This window comes from Dermacentor andersoni, chromosome 5 (assembly GCF_023375885.2).
Source record: "Dermacentor andersoni chromosome 5, qqDerAnde1_hic_scaffold, whole genome shotgun sequence".
Lineage (NCBI taxonomy): Eukaryota > Metazoa > Arthropoda > Arachnida > Ixodida > Ixodidae > Dermacentor > Dermacentor andersoni.
The window spans coordinates 177,778,238-177,799,212 of record NC_092818.1 but is presented as its reverse complement, the minus strand read 5'-3'; the positions used below and the strand labels follow the sequence as shown (position 1 = coordinate 177,799,212).

At 45.6% G+C, this 20,975-nt stretch overlaps 2 protein-coding genes across 4 annotated transcripts in view; one reads left to right on the top strand and one right to left on the bottom strand.

The window, feature by feature from the left end:
- LOC126531667 (uncharacterized) overlaps window positions 1-20,975 on the top strand; it is a 698,627-nt gene that overhangs the window by 536,196 nt on the left and 141,456 nt on the right. The window lies entirely within an intron of this gene.
- The window catches only part of LOC126531656 (zinc transporter ZIP10-like), a 92,555-nt gene that overhangs the window by 46,558 nt on the left and 25,022 nt on the right, over window positions 1-20,975 (bottom strand). Inside the window, exon 2 of one of the 3 annotated variants that reach the window (XM_055071350.2) lies at window positions 3,176-3,394. The exons of 1 other annotated variant lie outside the window; for it this stretch is intronic. The gene's annotated coding sequence lies outside the window, so the exon portion shown is untranslated. Of the gene's footprint in view, window positions 1-3,175; window positions 3,561-20,975 lie in introns of those variants that run through there. One more of the 3 variants, XM_055071351.2, reaches the window with a different exon arrangement.

Sequence of the window (20,975 nt, the reverse complement as noted above, 5' to 3'; positions counted from 1 at the left end):
CCCCATTTCATATAGAAAACAAAAAAAAAGCGGATGAAGCTGTCCTAAATGGACTCCAATACCGACATTACATAAGAATATTTTTTACCAAAGCTAAGGCTAGAACATATGCCTATCAAAAAAGAAAGACTGCCTCTGTAATCTTCCGCTTCACCAAGATCACTTTCTGCGTTATATTGACCCAGAAGTGAGATAAAAAAAAATTGGAGGACGCTTAAGCTTCGCCTTCAAGAGTGGAACGCGATAGCATTATCGCACACCGTTCGCACCACTCACTCATTCGCTCTGCATGCTCTTGAGTCACACAAAGACGAAAGGTACGCCTGAGCAAGCGGAACGAACCAAAGAACTCGGTGTCTCGGAGGGAGAAACGATCTACGCGAGCCAAACGTCGTGATCGGCACGGAGAGCGACACGAGCTCCTTAACGCTGTCGCGTTATAATTCTGCAACCACTTCCTCGACGCTTAGAGACAGTCTTCGACTGAACGTGGCATACACGAACAGTTATCTGCACCGCATATGGCGTACCACTAATCCCTACTGTGACCACTGTGCCAGCTAGTGACAGTCGAGCCCATATTTCTTTGAGCAACAAATGAGCATGATTTGCCACGATCCGTTAACGTTGTACAGCCTCTTAGGTCCAATTCCCGGGGCTTCAAAACAGCGGTTGGTTTTGGATTTATTGTTCAAATACCTGTCAGAAATTTGTGTAATCGGAAAGCTTCAAAAGATTCCCCATTTCATATAGAAAAGCTGAAATTTACCCGCCATCTCACTTGTGAACGTTAGTATGGGTTCACTTGCTGATTTAATATTTATTTTTATTCTATTTTTATTTTTATTTTTTTCACTCTCCTCTGGAATCTTTTCATCTGATTCCAAATCTTTATAAAGAGTAGCACGACAGCGGTTGTATGCGCGCCAGCAAAAATCTGTTTTTCTAATAAAGAGCCTCTCTCTTTTTTTCTCTCTCTCTCTCGCTCTCTCTCTCTCTCACGCACGATTCGACTAATAAAAAATAGTGATGCGAAAGTAAGATTAGTAAAAGTACTTGCGGTTTCTTGTCTTGTACAACCAATTTAATTAAATTGAAAGTGTGTACTTTGTTTTGTTTTTTCCCTGGCAGGAACTTCACACCACTTCTAACACACGCTTTTTTTTTGCATGATGCCTAAAGCTTCTTTTTTTCTCTCTCTCCCTCTCGCGCGACGTGCTGCTTCTCGTTCAATTTATATAGCGTGCTAGAAGTTGAACAACCATACTTATATGACTGTTGGTCTGTTTGTTTTTAATGTTTCATATTTTACATCTCTTTGTTAACTACTTATGAGTTGCAACCACATGAAGCCAACGTATAAACATAGTAGGCATAGTATAAACTAACTGTGGTTTTAATTGAAGGAAAATGAAAGTAGACGAAAAGACAACTTGATGCCGATGGAAGCGAAAACTGCATCTTCTGGATGACGCGTATTATTCACAGTCCAGTAGCATTCACTGTTGCCATTAGCTACCGTTATGCCAAGTTACTCTTTCTTGTTAACACTGTGATTCGCGCTCTGTGCCTTTAGAATGTAACTCGGTTGTATTGTGTTTCTCTTTCTTCTTGTTCGCTGTCCTATTCTTTCTCCATCTTTGGAAGCAGGTGGTTGTTCTGCCTGTTCGCAAGCAGTTGTCAACCTGTCTTCAAATGCTTCATGTTCATATCTAATAATCAAAACGATATAAGAATCATGGTTGAATTAAAAGAGTATCTTATTAAAATACAGTACCTGATTCCTCCTGACTCTAAAACAACTAAATGGATGCTGTGAGTCTATTGCCCTGAGGATTTTTTAATAGGATTCTCAACGTACCTTACCATGACAAATGGGGAAATTGAAAGCATAATTCAAAGGAATATGCTGGTATGTATGCAAAATCTAGAGGCAGGGCTTCATGTGAAGATGATAACTCGAGATCAACTTTTGTAACTTGAATTAAACCTGATTATGTCGATTTGGAATTTCAAACGTCGAATGTGGAACTTTCCCAGAAGAAGCCAACCATGCGATGTGTGGTCCTGGTCGAGCCTATGTCGCCATCGTAACGTCATTGTTGGGGAAAGCTGGCGCTTGTGATCGGACCAGGGAATGCTAGAAGACACCCAACGTGATGTCTGGATCACAGAGCCGCCTAAGCAGACGCCAATTATTGTTGAAGGTTTCGCAATAGCTTTAACAATGTTGCGACTTGCATGCGAATGAAACTGAGGCCGCAAGTAAAAGTAAAGTGAAAAGTCGATCAAACTGCAATCACCTCATATTGAGAAGACCCTACAGCTTGCCTTTAACAGGAACATTTTGTTAACTTACAGAGCCGTGAGAAAAAGCAAAAATGACTATATTATCGGAGTTGTGTCATGTATGAGGCTAAATTATACCAACGTGCCACCACAGCGAGAGTCTCCTCATGCCATACACTAAAAACACGTGTGTGATTCACCAATACGGTTACTCGGACAGGCCTCTATTTCCGTCTGACGGCAAATAAAAATGAAATCAGGTACTGCACAGCCTCCGACAGCAGCTGCCAGAGTATGCGCCCAGCGGTACGAGCTTGAAAAGCACTGTACATGCTGCAAAGGGCCACTTTGCGCCTTGAATATTCAATTCTCCTGGGTAGTTATTATCATTGTATATCCCGTTTGTACCATGTCACTTATATTTCTGGGACCTAGTACTTTGAGGAGATTGTGCAAACAAATTCATTGGGGTTTCTTGGAGCTGGGCACGTAAAATGTTATGGCTAAATATTGTCACGTTTATGTATTTTTTTTTTCTAGACTGCAAGTACTACGTGAGTTATGTGCTTCGTCTGTTCCATGCAGCGTAAAGCGATTCCCGAAGTGAACGCGAAACAACATTCAAGTGGTTTCACCAAAATATTTTGAACATGAACATATCTGAAGTAGAGATAGAACATTGCATGCTATCACACTTATCATTTCTCAAAGTCTGCAAAGATCCACTGTCGGACTCATTTCCTTTTACTCATTAGGATTTGGAGAAGTCAGTTCGCGATAGCAAAGCCAATGTTATATAATAACAAGTTCGCTAAATATGCAGCAACATGTAGAACAAGCAGAGCAGCAAGTTATCGTCAAAATAGTGTCAATCCACTACACGAACCTTCAGATGCGAGCGGCTGATCAGGTGAAACTTGAACTGTGGGTCGTAGTAGCAGGTGCCAAATGCTCAGTCCTGCAACGACTGCGACTGTGTTTGGACTCCCCTCGGTGACGTCAGCAATCCAGCGACACTTCCTTTCTTTTGCACCGCTTCCGGTTGTAGTGCACGTGCCTGATTTGTCTAAGCGGATGCCAACTAGACCGGCCTCTTCGATTCCACCTGCAATGCGCAAGAAGCAATGTTCGATAGAGTGGGACGTCGACCGTCTGGTGCTATTTCGACGCTGTATCTCATCTAGGGTGTCACCAAACAGCGTGGTCTTGAAAAAAAAAACCAGAATGGTGCGAAGAGATGGAGAGGGGTGTGTAGGGGTAAACTGCATTTGCACGCGCTGTCACAATGCGAAGCCGTACCATTCTGTCGCAATCGCCAAACCGTTGTCGAGGGTTTGCTATCAACCTCGTATCGGACCGAGGATAGATCCGTTTGGCAACGAAAGCGGTCTTGGGAGAAGAGGTCCCGTTTCCCTTTCTGCTCGCGTTCCGTCTCCACAGCAGCGGCAGCCATCAGCCCTCTGCTCACTTTCTCTGCTCACGCACGAAGCAAAGAAGCGTCGTGCCGATCCGGCGTGGCCCCTCAAGGCGGAAAGCGCTCGGTTCCTGAAGGAGAGTGCGCCTCGACAAAACCGCGGGCAGACGGCGATGAAGGCCGGTTCTTGAGCGTAAACAGGGCTCACTCACTACTCCTTCGATGCTGTTGATAAGGCTGAGAAATTTGGCGGATACTAAATATAGCCTCCGGTGGAATAATGCGCACGTCGCGCGGCAGCCTTGAAAAGAGCCGGCCACTCTTCCTCTTGTCGTGGTGCGTGCTTTCTTGGTCGCTGCCAGAAGGACAGCTGCTCGTATAATTCCTTCTAGTACTTTCCAGGTGCTAAATGGAAGTTTCGAGCAGTGATTCTTATATGCCTGTATCGAAGAAGAACTTTGGGAAGTGGTAAGGTGCCATTGTAAGCATGTAAAGTGACATTTATAATGATACCTTACATGCTTGCCGACTGCCCTTTTTAGGCGACCAGCATGTTACCTGCTGAGCAGGCTACTATGAAACAGCTTAATGAAAATATTCTGTTTTTGTAGCCTGTGTCATGTATACTTCTGCATCACCCCTAACTCTCCGAAAGGATTAACATCACCTTGTGCTTCTTACCCGTTAATTCTTTGTTTAGGACATTTCTTTACGCTATCACATAACTGTTGTTCGCTGTGCTTGTCGCTTTCACCTCCACATTCAGTTTACACTCGCCTCCTGTCAGTTCTTCGCCTGTTCTCATTACTTAGCAGTACCACCCTCCTAACTTCACTTCTTAACAACTGCCCAAATAATTGTCCAATCACTGACTCTCCTTCAGCTTGAATCACTCCAAGTCAAAGTCAGCTCGAAATAAAAGCAAATAAAAGTAAAGCACAAATTCATTAACGACTCCGGCGAAAGCATGTCCTGACGCCTTTTTGTAAGTGACTTAGAGCCAGGGAGTCTTGCATTAAGCAGGCGTCTTTTGGCAAACCGATGGTTACCTTAAATCACACCCTTATTTCCCAGGTCAGTCATTACTAGTCAGCATCGAGCACATTCTAGGCGCTGGGGCATCGAAAAACCATCACGTAAGCTAAGCTGACACGTGGTAGTTTTTTTTTTTTTTTTTGCTGAAATATAAAATCTGCTGTCCTTATGCTCCTAAACATTTTTTCAAGATTTTGGTCATCTATAGCGGTAACCTCATTACACGGCGTTTTATTTTACAATATTGCTATGAGGGTTGGCTGTCATCACCACGAGGCTAGTCAAGCCGTGCAAGGTGATTTATTTATGGAATAATATTTTGATCGTCCGAAGCTAGATTTCTCTATAGCTGAGCACTCGCAACAAAAAAAGTGCGGTACGCACTTTTTTGCACAGCACACAGAGCGACACAAAGCACACAAAGCACGCAAACTAGCACTGGCAACACGGAGGGCATCAACAAATACAATAGACGCGAGGATAAGTTATTATTCTGCACTGACAGCGCTGGACAAAGTCGGTCACAGGCGCGATGCATGGAAGCACATTCCTTCCGCAGTGTTGATACCATGCGGCGCTCTCGTTTGTCAAACTCGCCTTGTCTGTGCGAGACAACCTGGCTGCACGCTTATCCTTTGACTGGCTGCAGGCAGACTCGTTGCAATTCAGTTCGCTCGTCCCGCTCTCCACACTCAGCCTAGATTTCGTGGCCATTCAGCCGCGAAAGCCGCCCACGTGTCTGACGCTGGCGCTTGACGCTCGTACACCGTCGCAGTGTCAAGGTTCAGTGAACGATGAGACCAGCCATTGCATTGCCGATAGTGCCTCCGGCAGTAGTAGTGGTGTTTAATTGAAACAAGAAAAAAGCCGGCAGATCCCACGTCCTGCGGGTATCGATGTTATGTGAAGCAGTGGGGGGGAGCCTACCAAGTTAACGAAACGACCATGAGAGCACCAAGACGTGGACGGCTGTTTCATGACCTACATGACACGCATATCATGACCTATCATTTATGTTAGTCATACACTCTCATCACACTATGCCAATTTTGGTACATGCGAAGACGTAGGCGGCACTTTCAGGAACTACATAACACGCATGTCATGAGTCGCGACATTCATGTCCTTATCTATCATTTATGTTCGTCATGCACTCTTGCCATACATTGCCAATTTTGGTACATGCCAAGTTAACAAAATGACCATGAGAGCACCAAGACGTAGGCCTGGCTGTCAAAGTACTGTCAAAGTGGCACATTTTTGCCAAGAAATGCTTCGCACTTAAAAGAAATTAAGCAAGTCCAATGCACATGCTGGAGTTTCTGTCAAGCGAAGCTTTCTTGAAGCGATTACTTAAATGCTATAAAACGGAATGAGATGCGTACAGTTCTCTTGATTCACACCTACACAACGTGTAATTTCATGCAATATTTATCTTTATTCTAATACTTACTCTTACTTGACTTTAATATTTCCCATGAAAGTTGTGACCAGTACTTTAATGTGAAGCCATTCTTATGTTTATTCGCGGGACTGTTCCCAACCTAAGCTGAAATTCAAACAGCAGTTTATGCGAATGCACACTGTGAGACGTCGATGCAGAGTTGTTTGTTACCGCTTCACGAAAGCTTCGTTTCACAGAGATTCCAACGTGTACGTTGATCTGCATAATGTTTTTTTAATGTGACTTCTTCTTTAATCACTTCAAACGCTTGTTTTATAGTTTCCGTGACAACACGGTGATGATTATGATTGACAGTTGCTGTTACGACAGTTATATATATGCAAAACTCTGCGATCGCACAGCGTCGTTCCCGTAAGTAAACTGATCTAAACAAAATGAAAAAAGGGGAAAATATGTCACGCTTGCCTTTCTCATTTTCGGCAATCGCTATCTAACACAGAAGTTTGTTTAGCTCGGAATCCGCGAATGGCGGCCCTGTCCTAGATTGGCAGCGTTGCCTGTACTATCGGCGGCGCATGCAGGCAACCGACCACGCAACACCCCTCCCCACTTTCCCAAACCTTTGGCAAGGCAAAGGTATTCCGATTCAATGTGTTATTATCGACGACTCGGTTGGTTTGCTTCCTACGTAAGGTTGCCTGATTACTTTCGCCGTCTTTATTTACACAGACACGCCGGAAAGGAGGTAACAGCGAGCGGCGTCCGTCTCCCGCGAGTGTGCGCGTTCTTGCCTCTGCGCTTGCGTGCGTAGAAAATTGATTTGGTGCCGGGAGAACGCGCGCGTTCTTGGCAGCATTTTTGTTGAGAAGAAGGGCCACACATTAACACTACAAACTAGTTTATGCAAGAAATTTCAGTGGTTAACTGCTGAATACGCATAACGTGGTTAGCACACATCTGTTGTTTGTTTAATTACATTTGCTTTTGCTAGTTTGGTCCTTTCTCTAGTTACTGTGCGACTGTTTGAATACAATATCAATAGTTCGAGTAAAGATAGCTATAACAGTTAAGTCTACTTTCCATGCGCATGAAAAAAGTTGGCCTGACTTTGCACGCAATTGCGTTTTATCTGCTTTTTCCCGAGCTTCTCCTATGACTATTACATTTTGCTTGTAGAGAGCTCCAAAAGAACTTCTAAAAACTCGTTCTAAAAACACAAGAGCAATGGCGGCCATGACGAGGACAATTCCCGCTTTGTCTTCGGCGTTTAATTTACAAATCGTTGGTAGAACATCTTCTTAGACATATGGAATTGCACTACACGCACGATAATTGTTAGGATTATAACAACCAAGGTTTAAATTATGTAATAGAAAGAATAGTTAACACAATCAGGACAGTTAGTTTCAATCCCCGTAGAAGATAAACTAAGCGTGCTCGGAATGTTCTCCATCCCCAAGCTTTTGTACTTCATGGCATTTACATGCTATTGCTACAATAGTAAGTGCAAGGTCCCAGCAAACAAGGAGGTCACACTAGAGAGACAATACGCTATGCCAAACCGCCTGCTCTTTCGCGCTACGGTAAGAATACGCGAAGCTTCTGTGCACCAGCTGCACTTAACGAGCTTGATGATGACCTCTGCTGCAGTAATGGTAAAAAGGTGACGTTATAAAATATGAGAAACTGTTGCGCGTCAAGTGCATGTAGTTTTAGCATAGATTACCTCAACTATTCCCTGAAATGACAAAATTTATGGTTTTTTTCTCATTACATATAACTCTTTCTGTATTCTCAGTATGTATTTATGTATGTATGTTTTTGCTACGTATACTGCACGAAGTATCTTATTATTTAATTTTCTGCGTATAATCTGGAACTGTTTGCACTAACTCCATTGGCTGCCTTATCTCCCAAGAGAGAGAGAGAACGAGAGAGAAGAGATGGGAAAGGAAGGGAGGTTAGCCAGAAGATAGATGTCCAGTTTGCTACCCTGCACTGAGTAAGGGGAGACAGAAAGATCTTAAAGAAGAAAAATGTGCACACGCATGAAAAGAGTGGGAGAATGAAAAAAAAACACACACACTAAGGAACGCAGGTCTGTCCCAGTCGTTCAAGCAGGTCGCTTGACCGGAGAAACCTCAGTAGCGCCTTCACCGCCTTCTGGTGTGAAGGTTGCATCAGCCGGCAGTCAAAGATTGTCTGCTAAGAAAGCGGCCGGTCATCGAAACGTGCCAACGGGGTCACGAGCGAGTGTCTCTGGGAGCTGCAGCGAGGACAATAAGAGAGGATATGTTCAATTGTTTCCTTGCTGCCGCGACTATCACAGGCAGCACTGTCAGTCATTCCGATGCGGCAAGCAAATACATTCGTGAAAGGGGGATGGGTTCCTTCACGGCATCATCTTGAGCCCTCCTAGCAGCTTCATTGGCATTTTCGTTGCCGTTAAGACGGCAGTGGCCTGGCAGCCACTGAAAAGTGATGTCATGTCCTTTCTCTGCTGCCTGGTGATATAACTGCCTTATTTCTAACAGAAGTTGGTATTGTGGTCCACGACGTAGAGCGAATAGCAAACAATGCAGGGCTGCTTTCGAGTCAGTGAATGTGCTCCATCTTTTCAGTAGAGCTTCATGGATCATGTGAAGTGCGCTGCGAAATGCAGCAAACTCTGCAGCAGTCGACGTTATTCGGTGAGATGTTTTAAACTGAATGGTCACGGCTTTTTCGAGAAAGATCACAGCTCCTGTCGATCCGTCAACAGTTGTGGAGCCATCAATGTAAATCTGGAGATGGTCCTTGTATGTCTCGTGCAGCATGAGAAGAGATAGCTGCTTGAGAGCTGGCGACGACAGTCCTGCTTTCGTTCTATTTCCCGGTACTGAGAGTTGAACTTGTGGGCGAGCCAAACACCAAGAAGGTGCAAGGAGCATCTCGGCAGGCGTATAATCTCTAGGGAGGCAATCACAGTACGCTGATATCTCCTGACATAAAGAGGCACTTGGCCGGTCTTTCGGTAGCGCGGCTAGGTGGTGGAAAGGGGCGCGAGCAACGTGCCTGATATGTGCTCTGAGCACTTCCAATGTCATATCAGTTGTGACCGGGTAACCTTGAGCTATCGCAATTATCTACGCTGTTGGTATGCAGCGCGGCAATCCAAGAAAAACCCTGAGTGTCTGCGCCTGTGCACTCTCGATTGTGTGGTCGTAACTTCTGCAGGTATTGCTCAGTACAGCTATGCTCTACCTCAACAGCTTCCTGTAGAGTTGTAACACCACGCGTACTGACGTATCCCATGTTTTCCCTCCAAGAAGTTTGAAAAGATATGAAATGGCCGTTAGACGTTTCTCCAGGTATGCCACTTGCGGACTCCAACTGAGATCTCTATCAATGATCATCCCTAAGAATGTGTGCGTCCTGGCGTAACATATATTTTTCCCATTGATAAATATGGCGTAGGACGTCACATTGGCTTCCGCGAAAACGCGACCAACGCACGTTTTTCAGGTGAAATATGGAGACCTTGTTAACAAAGATGCGCCAATATCGAAGTCGCGGCTTTTTGAAGCCTCGCACACATCTGAGGACGTGTTACAACTGATGTCCACATGCATATATCATCGGCGTACATTGATATCTGTAAAGCCCTTGGTCGGCATTTCACGAGACCAACAAAAACAAGATTGAATACTGGTGGGCTCAAGACACCACTTTAGGTAACACCACGGTGTTTGTAGTGTTGACAGGTGGGGCCGCCATCCGTCTGCACATAAAAGGACTTCATGTGTAAGTAGTTGGGGCTACACCGGTACACTCGTTCACCAAGACCAACCGATTCAAGAGCATCAAGTATAGCGCCATGAGCAACGTTGTCATAAGCTCCTTTTGTGTCGAGAAACATGGCGACAGATAACTGTTTACATCTCTCTTCATGTTGGACGTAAGTAACCAGATCGATGACATTACCAATGGAGCAGCGGAGAGGTCGAAAACCGGCCATAGCATTTCCATAAACTTTGTAGCGTTCCAGGTACCTCCTTGACGTTCCCCCGTGGGAGACCCGAGCCCGGGTCGCGTTAAACCTTGCCGTACGTACAAGAAAGTTGTATCCATCCATCCATCCATCCATCCATCCAGGTACCTCTCCAATCTGGCAAGTATCATGCGTTCCACCACCTTCCCTACACAAGTAGCCAGGGTGATTGGCCAGTATGACGTGAACTCTAGTGGTGACTTGGCAGGTTTGGGGAGTAGGGCCCGACCTACAGGAAGCCATCCTGATGTGGGCTGAGAGGATGGAGGAGGCCTATTCCAAGTAGTTCCTCCCCCCACCCTCTATGCCGTTGCCCCCTACCCTTTAATGAGGGATAAATAAACTTTCTTATCATCATCATCATCATCATCATCATCATCATTCATTCATTCATTCATTCATTCATTCATTCATTCATTCATTTATTCATTCTTGAGGAACGTTTCCATCCCGCCAAGGTTCATTGAATATATGCAGCAGCACATTTCTTGCTCGCTCACCCAGATGGCACAAGATGTGGTACGATATGCCATCGGGTCCAGGCGACAACAACCGATTACACAAAGCAAGAGCTGCATCGAGCTCCTCAGTGGTGAAAGGCAGGTCCATGCATGAATCGCGTGAATCTCATGAATGCGGCATGATGCTATCCGTACCAAGGGAGCCTGTGTACGTTGTTTGACCTGCAGACTTCGTGCAGAAATCTTCCGCTACCTCGATTTCTTCTCGGCATTGGAAAAGCGCCAGGACTTTGAATGCGCGCGTTCTTTGGGAAGTACACGTAGACCTTGCACGGTTTTTCATATGTGAGAAAGAGGTTTTCGGTGGTCTAAGGATTCACAAAATTTTGCCCACCATTGAGACTCCAATTTGTTCATTCGGCACTCGATCTTCTTTTGCGAGCGTCTAGCAATTCTTAGATCATGGATGGACTTTGTGCGTTGGTATCTACGCTCCGCACGCCGACGAATCGCACGGAGTCACTCCAACTCCATGTCATATTATGAGAACATTGGAGCACATGTCAGCGTGCACATCTCATTCTGCGTTGCGTCCTTGATCACTTGTTGAAGGCCAGAAGGGAGACCTTTGCGACAAGCTTCTTCCATGCTGGTTTCGAATGTAGATCAATCAATTCGCCGGATTGTGTTTGGCAAATGACAGCTGGCGAACCCTCTGATCTTAAGGTAACTGGGAATGTGATCACTCCCGTGCGTCTCAATGTCTTAAAAGACCACTTCACACGAGTAGCGAAGAGATATGACACAAACGCCAAGTCTAAGCAGCTGCTGTACGAAGAGCTTCGTAGAAAGGTAGGGCGCCCATCATTAAGCAGGGACAATCCATGAACAGATGCAAATGAAGCCAGTCGCGGGCCCGTTGCGTTAATTTTGGAGCTTTCCCTAATAGGCTGGTGGACGTCAAAATCTCCTATGATAATCCATAGACCAGGGGTTGCAGTCAATATGTCTTCTAGTCTCTTGCTATCAAACCGGGTTAAGGGGGATAAGTAAGTACCCACTAGTGTGAAGGCTAGCTTTTTCTTCTTAACAGCCAGTGAAACATATTGTGGGATCAACTGTCTCTAACCATTTATTTGAGAATGGCAATTTCTCTTTTAATTTGCGTGCAGTCCTTGGAGGAGGCATCATGGGAGCCATCACAGTTACCGTACTTTAGATTTGTTGAGCGGCAAGCGTCCGCAGTGTGCGACTCATGCGACTCCGTCCAGTTGTACAATCGCTCGAACTTTGATGCCTCCCAAATTTGCTATTTTTCGAAGCCTGTCTAACGCGCTTCCATTTGTCGCGTCCACAGTGAAGATATTCTTTCGTGTGTTTAATCGGACTTATTCCTATTCGGCGCGATCCCCTTGAGAAACACGGAGAGGGCTTGCCTGTTAAGAGTTCAAAAGCTGATGGAGGAGTCCTCGGGTATGAAGAGGATGGTGTGCGGCCAGCGTTCACTTTTTGCATTCATATTTAATGTCATCGCTGGTGAAGACACCTTGAGGATCCTTCTTTTGGCCTTCCCGCTCTTGAAAGACTCAAAGCTGTCATCTGACGAGTCATCGCCTGTGACTAAGCACAGTTCGGTGTCCTGACTGGTACTGGACCAGACACCTGGTTTTCTCGAGGAGCTCACCATGGTTGACTTCTTGCCTGGCGGCACCGTAGTTGACTCTGCGTCCATAGCCACAAGGCGGTGAGTATCGATGATAACCTCGCTGGTGCTGGACCAGGTGCGCTGATTTCCCGAGGTGCTTGCCATAGCAAACCTCAGGCTGGGCGGGCCTGTGGAATGCTCCACGTCCGTCCCCACGAGGCAGCTGGGAGCAGCGTCCCCGAAAACGTGGAAAACTTGACGAAATGCAAGGAACAGAGAAAGAAGTCTTCTACCAAAGAGGCACTTCGTCGTAGTGCCCCTTATCTGCCAGACAAGCTCATCGTGCTTAGGAGGATCAGCACAATATGAGTATGTATGTATCCAATTGAATAAACTTGTATTATGTTGTATTGTATTTCATTGCAATGAGACATGTGAACGCAGACAGACAGACAAAGAACTTTAATTACAAGGTCCTCAGAAGCTTTGCCCTAGGGCAGAGCTGCGGGCCGCGCCCACGTGGGGACTGGTAGGCCGAGCCTAACCGAAGCATCGTGGGCGGTTAGTTTGATCACTACGGACAGATAGTGAATGCGGCTTCCCTGAAGTGCTCAACACCAACCAGAGTGGAGCAGATTGCAGTTGCTATAGCACTCCTAGACAGCAGTGGATCACGAATCTTCACTGATTCGAGATCGGCGGTCAAGGCTTTCGCTTCAGGATCCATCGCTGAGGAGGCTCACAAGATTCTTAAGAACAAGATAATCTCGCAAAAAATTATTAGGTGACATAAAAAATAACTCTCCCGAAATGTAACTCATAAAGCGAAACGATGCTCCTATGCTAACAAACATACATAAGATCGAGAAACAAGCTGTCACCTACTCTATATTGCAAAATTAAGTGCTTGTGCCCGTTTCCGGTGCGTAAACGAAGGTGCATAGAGTTCTCTATCGCTGTCTTTATTTCTTTGGAAATTATTTATGTAGAGCTTCTTTTTTTAATCCTTGATCAATGAACTACCTGTAGTGCAAGAGAAGAAGCAACTAAATAGGTTTCCTTCGGGTGTGTTTGTAACTCAAGTGCGGTATAATGCAAGGATCCTTCTCGTCTTATTCCATTCATTTCTTATCATCTACTGTGCCGACTGGCCATTCCTGCAGCGATAGCCGTGGCGCGACGTTCTGCCATTCAATTACGGAGAACAGGAGAGTACAAGAAAATTTCATAAAAGGCAACGTTAAATCGCTGAAGGATAATCAACTGAATGCCCCCTCGACATGCGGGATGGGCCAGACAATTATCAAAGAATGTATGCAACTTCCACCCCGCTTGGTTGCAAGAATATAAGGTTGTTGTTGTTGTTGTTGTTGTTGTTGTTGTTGTTGTTGTTGTTGTTGTTGTTGTTGTTCACGAGGAACAGCGTATTCCCCGACAAGGCAGACACCGGAAGAGAACTAGACTTTCTGGTCCGTTGTCTCTGGTCACAGTATATAGGCTGTCATGAAACACCATCTTCCCTCCACTTGTGAGTCACAGCGAAGATTGCAAGGCTGGAGGAGTGCTTCATGGCCGAGTTGTTACGAAAGCGGACATTGCTTGGCTACTTGCCACTTTTTGTTTGAGCACCTTTTTACCTGACGTTATCATGCAATACAACATAATACAAGTTTATTCAATTGGATACATACATACTCATATCATGCTGATCCTCCTAAGCACAATGAGCTTGTCTGGCAGATAAGGGGGACTACGACGAAGTGCCTCTTTGGTAGAAGGCTTCTTTCTCTGTTCCACCATAACTACAATTCCAACATGCTCGATATTCCATTCCCAAATCTTGGAACGGGAATCAATTACTGCCTACTAACATATTCGTGTTAAAGATACTCGCACAAGCCTTGAGTTAGACATACCGTTAGGAGCGAGTTATATTACATAGGTACCGGTCAGTATGTTTCTCGTTTTAAATTTGATGGATAATTCGCTTTATCCGGTTTGCTATATTTTGGTTTGGCTTCAATCTTTTCCCTCTTTTGAACCCTCCGCAAAGATGTGTCTGATGAGCCAGCTGGATAGAAAGCAGGTGATCGCAAAAAATCAAAGCGCAACACAGTGGCATGATCGCGATGGTGGTGGAAACTCGGCAGCTCTGTTAAGACAACCGGAATAAACATACCGGGCTATCATGCCGCCATCGTGATTTCGAATAATGCGGAAGAAGAGAACCTCGCGTCCCGCTGTACTATTGATGGGTGTGGTCGGGTATCGCGCTCCAGTGTTTACGTTTGCTGGCGTCGCAAGTGTAGCAAGAGGCACGTGCAGATGCTGTCATCGGAATTTATTATAGCAGGAATGCTAAAGGACGCCGTGTACGCCCTTCCCGAACAGAGACCTCCAGACCTCCTTCCATTCACTTCCGCCCAAGGCGCATGCTTCCAGTTGCCGAAACGGCGTGCCAACTCTCTGGGCCTTCGTAGAACGGAAGTTTGCATCGATTGCAGGCTTGCTTGCGCCGAACGCCTAGCTTCCTACCGCATCGGTCTTGTGTTTACTAGTTTTAACATCGCTTCCAGTTTCTTATAAAGCGGGAGCACGGGCTTTACAATCAAACAAATTTCTACGCATTAGTTCGCTGGCTTTTCTCTCTGTCTATGCTGTATTTAGTTCGATCATGTCTGACGCTGAAGTTTCTCTAGCACCATAGTTAACCATTAAGTCGAAGCTTTATTTTCCTATTTCGTCCGCGTTTGGCGTGGGCCGTCACTTCCTCACCTGATAGGCACGCGAACCGGGTTTCAGTGTACTAAAGCCCTCAATGTTCACCGACGAAATAGAGTGAGTGAAGGCACCTCTGTTCTGTGTAGCTATACAGTAAATCACGACACAAAACTGTAAATATAATGTCGGCTCGTAGATGCTTCTAAGGGAGAAATACCTCCCAATATAGCAAGCGCACGATATTCAATATCTCATCTGATTTTCTTAAAATTGTTTACTTTTAGCTACTTCGTTCTTGGACCAATATGTATTTCTGCATGCACCACAAGGTCTGACCATTCTTGGCCAGACCTTTAATGTGGGTACGTGCCAGCGGGACACAGGAGGTGCAGAAGCATTACGTGCATATACATGTGCGTCGAACCTCTCTGTGCTCCCCGTACTCCCCCTCATCATCGTTCTTCCCTCGTCACACATCGCTATTGTCGTCGTCACACGACTGCGTCGACGTCTCACACTGTGCACCAGCTTGAACCGGTATTATCAATGCGGCGTAGCTCGCGAACGGTGTACTCCATCAACCTAAACATCACATGACATTAAGGTTATGACCTGCGCGGAGCATGGACAAAAACATTGTGGGAGATCACACGTTCCACGGGATGAACATAAGCCCAGTCGTACACGTCGCGTTTAGTTGTATTTCATTTATTTGTCCGCTTCACTAAAGCTTCGCACCCAAATACATATTGGCATGGGTGTTGGATCTGCTTAACTTTTTCTAGATTTTTCAGATCAGGTTCCAGCTGCAGCCCAGCAAGCTCTCTTAATGTGATCCAGTTTAGAGAGCAGTGATGTGATGTGTGCGCATTCTCTTTACATAGGAGAGTTTGTGGAAGGTTAGCATGTGCTCATCCGAGATAAGATGTAATCGCGTAAAACCTTGCCGAACAGATACCCTCAGGCAGCATCCCATCCTTATACACATCTGAGCTATAATACGGTTAGGCCGTTACGCCTGACCGCACACGTCCGGAATATCGGAGTCATGTTCTTCCTTTTTTTTTTCTTCTATATCGTAATCACATGTTCTTTCAAAACGATACACATGTCAACTATTTCTGCTTCATGCTGAAGCAGCTTACTTCGAATATTAGATGTAAAGAGCTTCCAAGACATCGCTTGGAGCCTTTATCTACGCGCTAACTGAGCAGGACAGCAATGGTCCAATTCTCTGGCACTGTCTTTGCAGAGGCCGAGGCCTCGCGTTTCGTGTTAATTTTTCTTTGTTGCCTGATTTTTGAAGCAATATATTTGCACACCGTAATAAACACGAATTCAGCTATTTTTGTAACTTTTATGCGTTCAAATAATATAATTTCACGGGGTTGCATCCCTTCAAGTCTGTACCACGATATATCGATGTTATTGCCCGAGACATATCACGCAATGAAATCGTTCGGGCTATAGAAACTACCCTGGAAACCTCCGCCGGTATTGCGCTGGCCAAACAACAGTGACGCCGTTAAACCGGTTCTGATGGCACTGCTATTTCTGCTGTGTCTCCGAGGCGAGAAGAACCAGCTCGTGTACGTGACACCGCAACTCAAATATAAGGCTTTCGATGAAAGTGCGGCCGATAATAGCTACAAAGGGTGCTTTGCACCAAACGTTAATGCTCAAACATTAGCGGGGTTCCTAATTACCCCTGTTAAGTTTAGCCTTGCTTTATGATCATTTAAGCTGAAACGTACACCGTACACCAACGAAGAACAAGCAGGATCTGAAACCATTTGGATTATGCCGTTTGTCCAGGGCCTCTCTACGATATGTATAAGCCCGTAGTATGGTTCGACAAATAACAGTTTGCTTGCACTCATTTTACTTGAAACGCTACAATACTTCCTGCAGTACTGCCATTATTTATTTATTTTTTATCTTATCCAGCGACAGTATTAACACTGCCATCTTATGAATTCTATGGTGGTTGTCTACTTAAATATCAATTCTGCAATTCGAGCGCTCAGGCTTCGGCATACCTTAGTCTGTGGCGTGGCTTAAATGAAAACTTTCCTTTCCATCGCAGTTTGAGTTGCAGTGCTAAAGGATGCACTGATACTTGCAAAGTATCAGTGCACTGATACTTGCACTGATACTTGCACCTTTGCGTGACCGCAAAGGTGCGTACATTGGAGTCGTACAACGTGCAGAAGTCCAAGCGCTTAAGTAATCACGTTCTGAAAGTTGACCCATGTATGCGATAATGGTAGTACACATTATTTCAAAAGTCAACATATAAACAGCAAAAATTGCTTTATGCCGTGGGGTGGCACTGATGGGTGATAGAGTTTAATGCACCGAAACAACATAGAGACCAGAAAGGCGTCTAAGTGCAGACTTCCAGTTAATGTTGATGACCTGGGGTCCTTTACCATGTACCGACATCTCGTTAAACGAGTGTTTTTGCATACATACATACATACATACATACATACATACATACATACATACATACATACATACATACATACATACATACATACATACATACATACATACATACATACATACATACATACATACATACATACATACATACATATTATTTGCAGAAAACAAGAGCTCTGGTGGTAACTGTTGGCTAAAACCTATTGCAAACAGCTTAACTAGGCCGCAGATTCCCATCAGAATGGTGCGGCGGCCGAGAATCTCACTCCGGGCAGCTGCACTAAGTAACCTCCGCACGTAGGTGGGGTACTGCTGTCACATACCGAAATCCGAAAGGGTCTGGGAAGGGAATATCATACAAACTTGCATTCGACGATCACACCTCCTCGCGGTGCGCCCTGAATTTCCTAGTCTCACCAAGAGCCAGGGTCATGCGCGCGGGAAGGTTGCGGTACTTTCAACAAAAGCTACAGATCGGTCAATCAGTGCCACTCTCTGGCCAATGTCCGCACCAGCGAAGGCCGTTCTCCCGCGCCTGTCCTACAGCATATAGGCACACGCCCAGTGAGGCCTTCAGTGCCGTCTCAAGGCGAGCCGCATACACGCTTGGCAGCGTGCGCCGGGAGCGCAAGCGGAAAGCTGCGTTCGGTGCCGAGGCAGGTCAATAACGCGGGCAAGTGAACCATAACAAGTTCAAGGAATAGTTGGCGCATCGAAATCCTAGATGGAGTCGCACTACACTTTAGAACGACAACGACCACTTTGACGCTTTCACGTTCTTTCTCTTCCCCGTTTCACTACATCGTCAGCGGAACGGGGATACATTGAGTCAATTTCTCGTAAGAGACCGTGTTCTTTCTTTGTAACACAATCGTTGCTGCGAAAATATCGGCACTAGTACAATTACGAAGAGGGAAGCTACCAAAGCATTACTTCGAACTTTCCGCGGTGTTGCTCTAGGAAATCTTCAATGGCTAATGAACCTTTCGACCTGGCCGGAATACACGTAACCAAGTTAAACGACGAGTCTGGGAAATGCGTCTTGACCCAACAGAAACTACGAGGGCAACCTAAATACCACTACGCTAAAGATTCTAGCCCCAGTTACCTGCTACATTTCCTTTTGTTGTGTGAAAATGAGGACTTGGCGGTCACGTCTGTAACCGACAATCTCTCGCGTCTTTGTGTCTGCCGGCACTAAAGCCATACAGTAGGTCTTGCGCCACTAGTTGCCTTTAGGCCATCTTCTTCAACTTCCATGAATAGCTGAGCTACCGGGAAAAAAGAAAAGAAGTTCACACTAAAACGTGACTCGACGCTCCAGCTGGCCCACGGTGACCATAGAACAGAAAGACAATTTTTTGCACTCTTTGAGCAGGTCAACAGGAAGTGTACAGCACAAAAGGATAGAAAGTTGGGCGAGTTGGTACGGTAACATGATCTTGGATTGTAGCATGAAGGGACACGGACACTGCTTCTTGTCTGCGTCCGTGTCCCGTCGCGCTACAATCCAAGATCATGTTACAGAACAAAGACAGAAAATTTAACGAATGGGGGGCTTTGTGTAGGGGATAAGAAGGCGACTGCGAGAAATAACCCATAGCTCAACACGATAGCGTACACATGTGTAAATCCTAAGGTATAGTATTCCTTCCTGGTTAGTTCATTTGTCCTTACTTGGTCAATATTTTTCTGTCCATATTTGAAGAGGTTAAATCCATATCTGCTATCTCACTGTAACAACCTCCTTATAAACAAAATTGCAATAATAAATGTGAACACCGCCTATGGAAATGTGCAGCCCTATCACAAGAGCGTCGACGAAGTAGGTAAATGAGCAAAAACGAGTTTAGTGACTTTTATAGGTGACATGAAAACAGAACGTTGCTTCACCTGACTGGTCAAGTACCGCAGGTACCGGGCCGTAATTTCAGAAATATATGAGGTAATATCTCTTGAACTCAAACATCATAACGTCTTCAACATTTATGCCACATGATTAATTAACGCAAACGTCACTTAACATACATCCTTTCTTCCTATTGAAAGAAAACATATTCAAATGCCTCTAGTGTTTAAATATTAGATGATCTGCAATATTTATTTGGCGCACAACGAAATTAAGTATTCCCAACATAATAGGCGCTTTTGGATTATTCATGAGGCAAACATCACCGTTACATGAACGTCGCCTGGAATGGTCACATTATTTTGACCGGTAGCTTTTCTACTCGGGAAAACATTTTTCAGGTATCCTGCTTGGAAGCCAGTAAACATGGCTGTTCATTCATTCATTCATTATTTACAACATATTTTACAAAATACGAAAGCATTACTGTTTCGTTTATAATCTGTCTACAAGCAGATTTCACACGCCGAAGCCCAGCGTCGTTGTACGCGGAAAGCGTTATGCCATTAACCTGAGTAGTATTTTTGCAACCGCCTTTTCACCACATCCAACCCATTGGTATGGCCCAAGTAGTCACGAGGTCTTGGTATGTGACGTTATCACTTCCAATATACACTTCACGTAAAGGCGCAATCACATTCATGATACCATCCGTGCATCTACTCATGGCCAATTTCTTTCCGACGTGACACAATATTTCATGCGTCACTGGAGACCTCATTAGGTCCACTCTATCGTTGTGACACGGCAGATCAGGCACGCAGTGCGCCACGGGCGATGCCGCTCACGCTTGAGAATCCTCAGACCGAAGGTTCAACGCCTGTGCATGGATGGAGGCGCACATTTTTTGAAGTTCTTCGCTTCACCAACCTCCATTTCCTTCTGGCGGACTTTCCAAGGCTGATTTAGATAATACTTAGCTATTGCGCGACAAAAACGTATTCTTTGCGTGCTTTGACCTGTGTCTGCAAATGAACAGTGAAAAGGGGGGAAGGGATGGTCGGTGCCCGGGGCGGGTGCAGCAAGCGGCATCTCGCCCAGCCATTATGCAAACCGGATGAGCAGCAGCGCCCTCGGCTTGCAACATGTGCGGCGACAGCCAGCGAGCCAGGCGGACTGCACGGGTAGAACTGCGCTTGCGTGACGGAACGCCGAAACAGCCCCGGGACGCACTCTACAGCGCGCTCGTCCACCGCGTCGCTCCCTCCGAGACGACGTGCCGTTCAAATTCGAGTTGCTGCAACCCTTGCCGTGACGCTCGCACATCGCGAACACGGTGAGGTCGTGTTGCGGTGGCAATGACTGCTGACAAGGGCTGGAGGTGTCGTTGATTTGCGTTACCTGATGCCTACGGAATCCAACCCTTTATAGGGCAACGGCACCACTCCTGCCGTACCGAAGCTACAGTGCCGAAAAGATGAAACTACGTATCCCTGTCTCTAAGCGGCATCAGTCCAGGGAGGGGCTCTGCTCGTAGTTCGCACGTGCAACGGCGCTACTGAGCAAAGTCCTAAACTCCGTTATTAATGCGAAAGCATTATATGTGCCATGAGGCAAGAAAGCCGGCGTTGTGGGTAACGATCATCATTATCAGTGACACCATCAACGACTTGTATAA